Raw genomic sequence first — 6,000 nt, 5'->3', positions numbered from 1 at the left:
GGTCGGTCTTTCACCGTTCCCGCCCCCAGATACTCCTAACAGCTCAAATATAATGACAATTGTCAGTTAGAATGTACGAAATTGTTCAAAATTTTATAAGTTCATGTATGTGTTCCTGTCCGTCTGCCTCGTCCATCCAGCCCCCGTCAGGTCCTCTGGTCCTCTCGTCCTCAGGATGTGTCTTCTTTCTTCGGATCCCTGGGGTTAGACTACCCGGGATCCTTGATCTCTGTCAGGGGATTATTCTGCCCCTTTTGTGACAGGATCTGTGTCTGAATCAGCCGATTCAGACTTCTGTGCCCTCAGATCAGTTTGGACGTCCTGTAGAGATCATTGAGGCTCCTCTGCGCCTGCGCACTGGCTCCAGTGATACCAGGTGTCCCCCTTTCCTCTCAGCCGAACCGCGTGAGAGGTGCGTTCCGTCACTTGGTAGGGACCGGTCCACCTCGGCTCCGACCACTTCCTTTTATCACCTTCAGGAGGACCCACTCGGCTGTGTGTGGCTCCTTCTGGACTCACCATCTCTCCTTTGTCCTGTAATACAAATTCTAACACCAAAGCTTCAAATTCATTATATTATGGTTAATATTAATACCATACTGCATGCTTCTTCAGTCTCAGCCGGCCAGCTGGTCCAGGAAACTGTCGACCTGTAAGAAGCTCATAGGGTGTAGATTATATGGCGTTATTACCAGAACATCAATACAATAGATAATACTTGAACCCATATAAATTTGGTCTGTGCACAGATTTTAGCCAATTTTTGTTTTAGGTTTGATTCATTCTCTCAACTTTGCCTTGAGACTGTGGGTGGTAAACTGTACCAAAAGCATGTTTAAGTCCCAACATAGCCTCCACCTGCTGGAGGTATTTATTTTTGAAATGTGTTCCATTGTCAGATCTGATTTTTTTTTCAGGAAAACCATGTCTAGGGATGTAGGTGTTAAACAGGAACTTAATGACTGTTTTACTGTCCTCTCTTTTTGCAGGACAGGCTTCTGGCCATCCTGAGTATGCATCAACACACATCAAAATGTATCTGTATCCTCTCACGGAGTCAACCATGTCAGTGTAGTCAATGATTATTTCTCTACCTGTCTTGGTCTCTAGAGGATATTTTCCAATTTCTGGTTTGATAGTCGGTCTGGGGTTGTATTTACAACATTGGTCACATGTTCTGATCAAATACTGAGCCATGTCTTTCATGTAGGGGTGCCACCAGTGCTCAAGATTTTTCATCATCTGTGCCACTCCCACATGGCCTACCCCATGCGCTTCCTCCATGGCAGTCTGTCTCAGTCCAGGTGGCAGTATGGGGCGTCCGTCAGGCCCTCTCCATACTCCTCCTGTGTCAGTCGCCCCTCTAGCTTTCCACAGTGTTTTTTTCCTGTGGAGAGGCTTTGTTTTGCAATTGCATCAAATCAGTCCAATCAACAGGGGGAGGCAAGTCTGTTTCTGAACACATAAAAATCATTCGCTCCACATAGCCTGCTGCCTGTTTTGCTGCCTGATCTGCTGCATTGTTTCCTCTTGTGACCCTGTCAGTTCCTGCTCCATGACCTTTGCACTTAATCACAGCCACTTTGCTAGGCAACAACAGAGCTTCAGCAAGCTCTCTCATTTCAGCCTCATGCCGTATAGGTTTGTTAGTTGCAGTGAGAAAACCTGCTCTCAGCCATTGTCCTAATTCCACATGCACTGCTCCTGCCGCGTATGCTGAGTCAGTAAAAACATTGATGTCCTGTCCTTGACCTATCTTTAGTGCCTCAATCACTGCCCTCACCTCGGCTCTCTGCGCTGACTGCTGTCCCTCTAATCTTTCTGCTTTCAGTGTTCTCATTTCTTCCCCTGTGTCTTCAACAACCGCGTATGCTGCTCTGAGTCCTTCTGTGTCATGTCTAAAACAGCACCCATCTGTGAACAGATTTCTGGCCTCTGAAAGAGGTGTGGCTTGTAAATCCATTCTGACTTTTTCTTCTCTGGTTACCCTCTCTACACATGTGTGTGGCTCTCCAGCTCCTATCTGGTCTGCCATGTTGATGCCCTCATGTGTGAAGGTGATGTTTGGTGCTTCTAAAATCTTGCTCAACCTCCTCTGTCTCAATGAGGTGAGTGTGAATGTCTCTGAGTTCACGTATGCCACTACACTATGTGTTGTCAGTACATACAGCTGGTGTCCCATGACCATGTGTGCGGTTTTTTGAATTAGCTTAGCTATTCCTGCTGCGTGTTGTGTGCATTGAGGGTGTCTTTTCTCCATGTTGTCCAGGGGGGCACCGATGTACATCAGTATTACTCTCTCTCCCCCTTTTCTCTGGAACAGGATGCCATTGATGCAGGCATCCGTTCCAGAGACATCCAAATAGAAAGGTAAAGTGTAGTCAGGTGAGGCTAGTTCTGCTGCAGTGGCCAAAGATTGTTTAAGAGCAATGAATGCTTGTTCCGCGGCCTGCGTCCAATTTAGGCGAGCTGACACATTACGCATGCCATGTTCTTTGACAAGGTCTCTGAGAGGTTGTGTGAGGCCAGTGTAGTTAGCAACAAAGTTTCTACTGTAGCCAGTCAGACCGAGAAATGAGAGCATGTCCTTCACTTTATCAGGACGCGGATGATGCAAAATGGTAGATTTGTGTGAAGGCGATATGCTGACCCCCTTTTGTGAAACAATGCGTCCTAAGAAAGCAACTTGTTTCCTGACTAATTGGAGTTTAGATTTGCTGACCTTAAAACCAGCTGTGGCCAGATGTTGCAAAACAGCCTGCGTGGCATCCAGGCAGATTGCTGCCGTTGGAGCTGCGATAAGAAGGTCATCAACGTACTGAATGAGTGTAGTGTTTTCTGGGAGGGTGCAGTGACTGAGTATCTGTTTCAAAACCTGATTAAAAATACCGGGGGAGAGCGCAAAACCTTGAGGTAGCCTGGTGTAGCGATACTGTGTTCCCTGATATGTGAATGAGAAAATGTCTCTGCATTCAGGTGCCAGAGGGAGACAAAAGAAAGCCGTCTGCCCATAAATGTGGTGGCAAGCTGTCAATCACAGCCTGTGCCAGAGGATGATCAGTTTTCTCTCTACCATGATGTCTAGCAAGCAGTTCATGTGCCAGAGTGACAGTGTTCATAGTTGAAACAGTTATTTTGTATGCTTTAGCAGATGGAGAATACATGATTTGAGGTAAAGGTGTGGGTTGCCAGTCTGATTGCCCCATGGCACGTTTAACCATGCCACCTAGTTCTTTGGCCTGATGGTTTGGATGTACAGCTAATGAGACGTGGGGATGCCCTTCGTCACTCATCATGTACCAAGACATTTGTTCTGGAGTGAGGTCCACACCGGCTGCCACGCCCTCAGGTGCCACAAAAATGTCTCGGACTGTAATAGACCAGTCCTGTCCCTCTAGGGAGTGCGCAAACTTCTCATGGTACCAATCAGTTTGCTGCCTGTCATAAAATAGAGTCACATGAGGGGGGTCAGGGGGAGAAACATATGGTTCGACCTGCGCTATCCAGGGCTTCCACTGCAGGTAGGCAGAAAGGATTCCTGGGTTCTGGGGAGTTTCAGGATGTAACATGCCCCAGTAGATGTCAGCACATGGGTCAGTCACAGGTCTCATCAGATATTGTCCGCCTGTGTCTGCAACATTACAGTGGAACATGGTGCCGTCCGGCAGTGTCACTGTCAGCCCGTCTGGGCCGCACAAAATAGATGCTCCAAACTTAATCAGCAAGTCTCTCCCCAGTATATTCAGAGGCAGAAGAGGTGAGTGTGCAAAACAGTGTGAAACAGTCTGATGTCCCAGCTGAGCAGTCATGGGAGTGGTTATAGGCAGAGTCTGTTTATCCCCAGAGAAGCCCATCACAGTGATAGAGTTGCTGGACAATTCCATAGAAGATGATTGAAACAATGTAGAACAGGTGGCGCCAGTATCCACCAGAAAAGGCAGTGTCTCATCCTCTACTTGCATAGATAACATCGGATCTGCCGTAACGATGTAATCTGAGCTGCTCTGTGGGGTGTGTCATTGTTGTGAGAAGTCACAATCCCACTGTTCCCAGCCGGAAACAGGAAACTGTCCAGTGAATGGAGGTCCTGGGGGGCGGGAGGAAGCCCTCCGTGGACCAGACGCTGCACGTCCTCGGGCATACTGTCCCTGTCTGTGTGGACAGTCTTTGGCCCAGTGTCCCAACTCCTCACAGTAATAGCAGCGGTCACGACTTGGGTCTCCCCTCGGCTGTCCCCTAAGTGTTCCACCCCTTCCGCGCCTGTCTCTCCATCTGCCCCTCCCTGATCCGTACCCCCTGTAGGACCCCGTAGGCTGCTGATAATCAGGAGAATAAGGTGGTGGAGGCACCCAAGGTGTGCTAGGAGGTGCGTCAGAGCTTTCAGTGACAACCATGACTTTATTATTTTTATCTTTCTTTTTGTCATTGGCCTTCTGTCTGGCCTCAGTCAATTGCATTTTCAATAATTGTGTTTGCAAATCCTGGACATCCTTACTGTCAGCTTGTGCTGCCTCTTGGGCACGAGCCAAATGATGCACTAGATGTCTCTCCCACACACTGGAATCACACCCTGCCATGTCTGGGTTATTATCCATGGCAGTTTTTACGGTCTCAGGAACCCCGTTTTAGGACGGCGGTCCTGTACCACACCCTCTGAATGCCTGGGTTACCAGGGTGGCACCCGGTGTGTTTGATCCATGTGTCTTTGCTTTGATTAAGATATTCTCTTGGACTCTGTTTGGGGTCCCATCTCAAAGTGGGAACGGCGGCTCCAGCAGGCAGAGGATATTTATGTCTTAGTGCTCTGCCTATTTCAGTGCTGACCTGAGTGAAAGGTGTGTCATCTCTCTGTCTAGTAGTGGCGGCGTCCTCCTCTATGTCCCTGACTTCTGAAGCTGTAAGACACCTAGAAATAACGGCCCGAAAATCACCTAGAGCGAGTCTGTGGCCTGCTGTCAGACTGTCAAGTTGACTCAGCCACATTGCTCCACCTTCGGCCACTGGAGGTAATTTATCCACTAGTGCCTGTACATCACCTAGTGGGAATGGACGATATTTGATCTGGTGTTCAGTTTGAATCAGTGGTAACTGATGGTTGAGTGTCTGTGTATTATCATGTCCTTGAGATCTAGTTGTCATGCGGTGTGGTCTGCTTCTGTGTGCTAAGTGTTCAGCTTCATGTGTTTTCAACCACTCCTCAGTAGCCTTGGCCTGTCTCTGTAATAAATCAAACATGTCTCCCTGCTCCGCGGACCAAACACCCTCGACCTGCATCTGAACTCCAGCTGTCCTCCCTTCCTGTGATCCGTCTTTCCACACGCCTCCCACCTGAAGTGTAGCGTCTCCAAATTGGGAGTTAGCGTGTGCGTATGTGTGTGGTGTTAAGTCCTGGGCCATAGCAGCCCGCAACTCCTTTAATTCTTCCTGCAACTGTTGCACCTTGTCTATTTCTCCCTGCTTTGTGTTCACAATGTCTGGTGTCTGTGTTCTGTGTGACAGCGGGGCTTCAGCTGCAACACATAGTGCTCCGTCGCAGCTCAGTTCTCTGTCCTTTCGCAGCTGGAAAGGTGAGAGGTCAGGGGCCTCTGGAGGCCCTTCACGGGTGCTAACTCCCGAGGGTAAAGCAGACACACTACTCACTTGGGACGTGTGAGAGCTGTCATCAGACCACGCCTCAGAGGAATCAGGCATGTCTGTTATGGCCAGTGTGCCTTGAGTTATTTGTAAAACTGGATATAATCCAGCAGGTGAATGAGAGGATGGTGGTGCAGTAGGAGGGGGTGGTGTATACGGTGGGGGATCCTTAGGTTTTTCTGCTTTGGCATCCTGTGTTTTGGGCTTCTCAGTCATGAGGTGAGTTACACCCTGACCTATTAAAGCCCATCGCGCCCACTGAACTCTCTTCTCCTCTGCTTTTTCCTGCTCCCTCTTAAATCTCCCTTTCTTAGACCAGCCACACTGCTCTGCACTCCTGGCCTTCTCCCTCTCTGCCTTCGCTTC

This window comes from Parambassis ranga, unplaced genomic scaffold (assembly GCF_900634625.1).
Source record: "Parambassis ranga unplaced genomic scaffold, fParRan2.1 scaffold_21_arrow_ctg1, whole genome shotgun sequence".
NCBI lineage: Eukaryota > Metazoa > Chordata > Actinopteri > Ambassidae > Parambassis > Parambassis ranga.
This window is presented reverse-complemented; position numbering follows the sequence as displayed.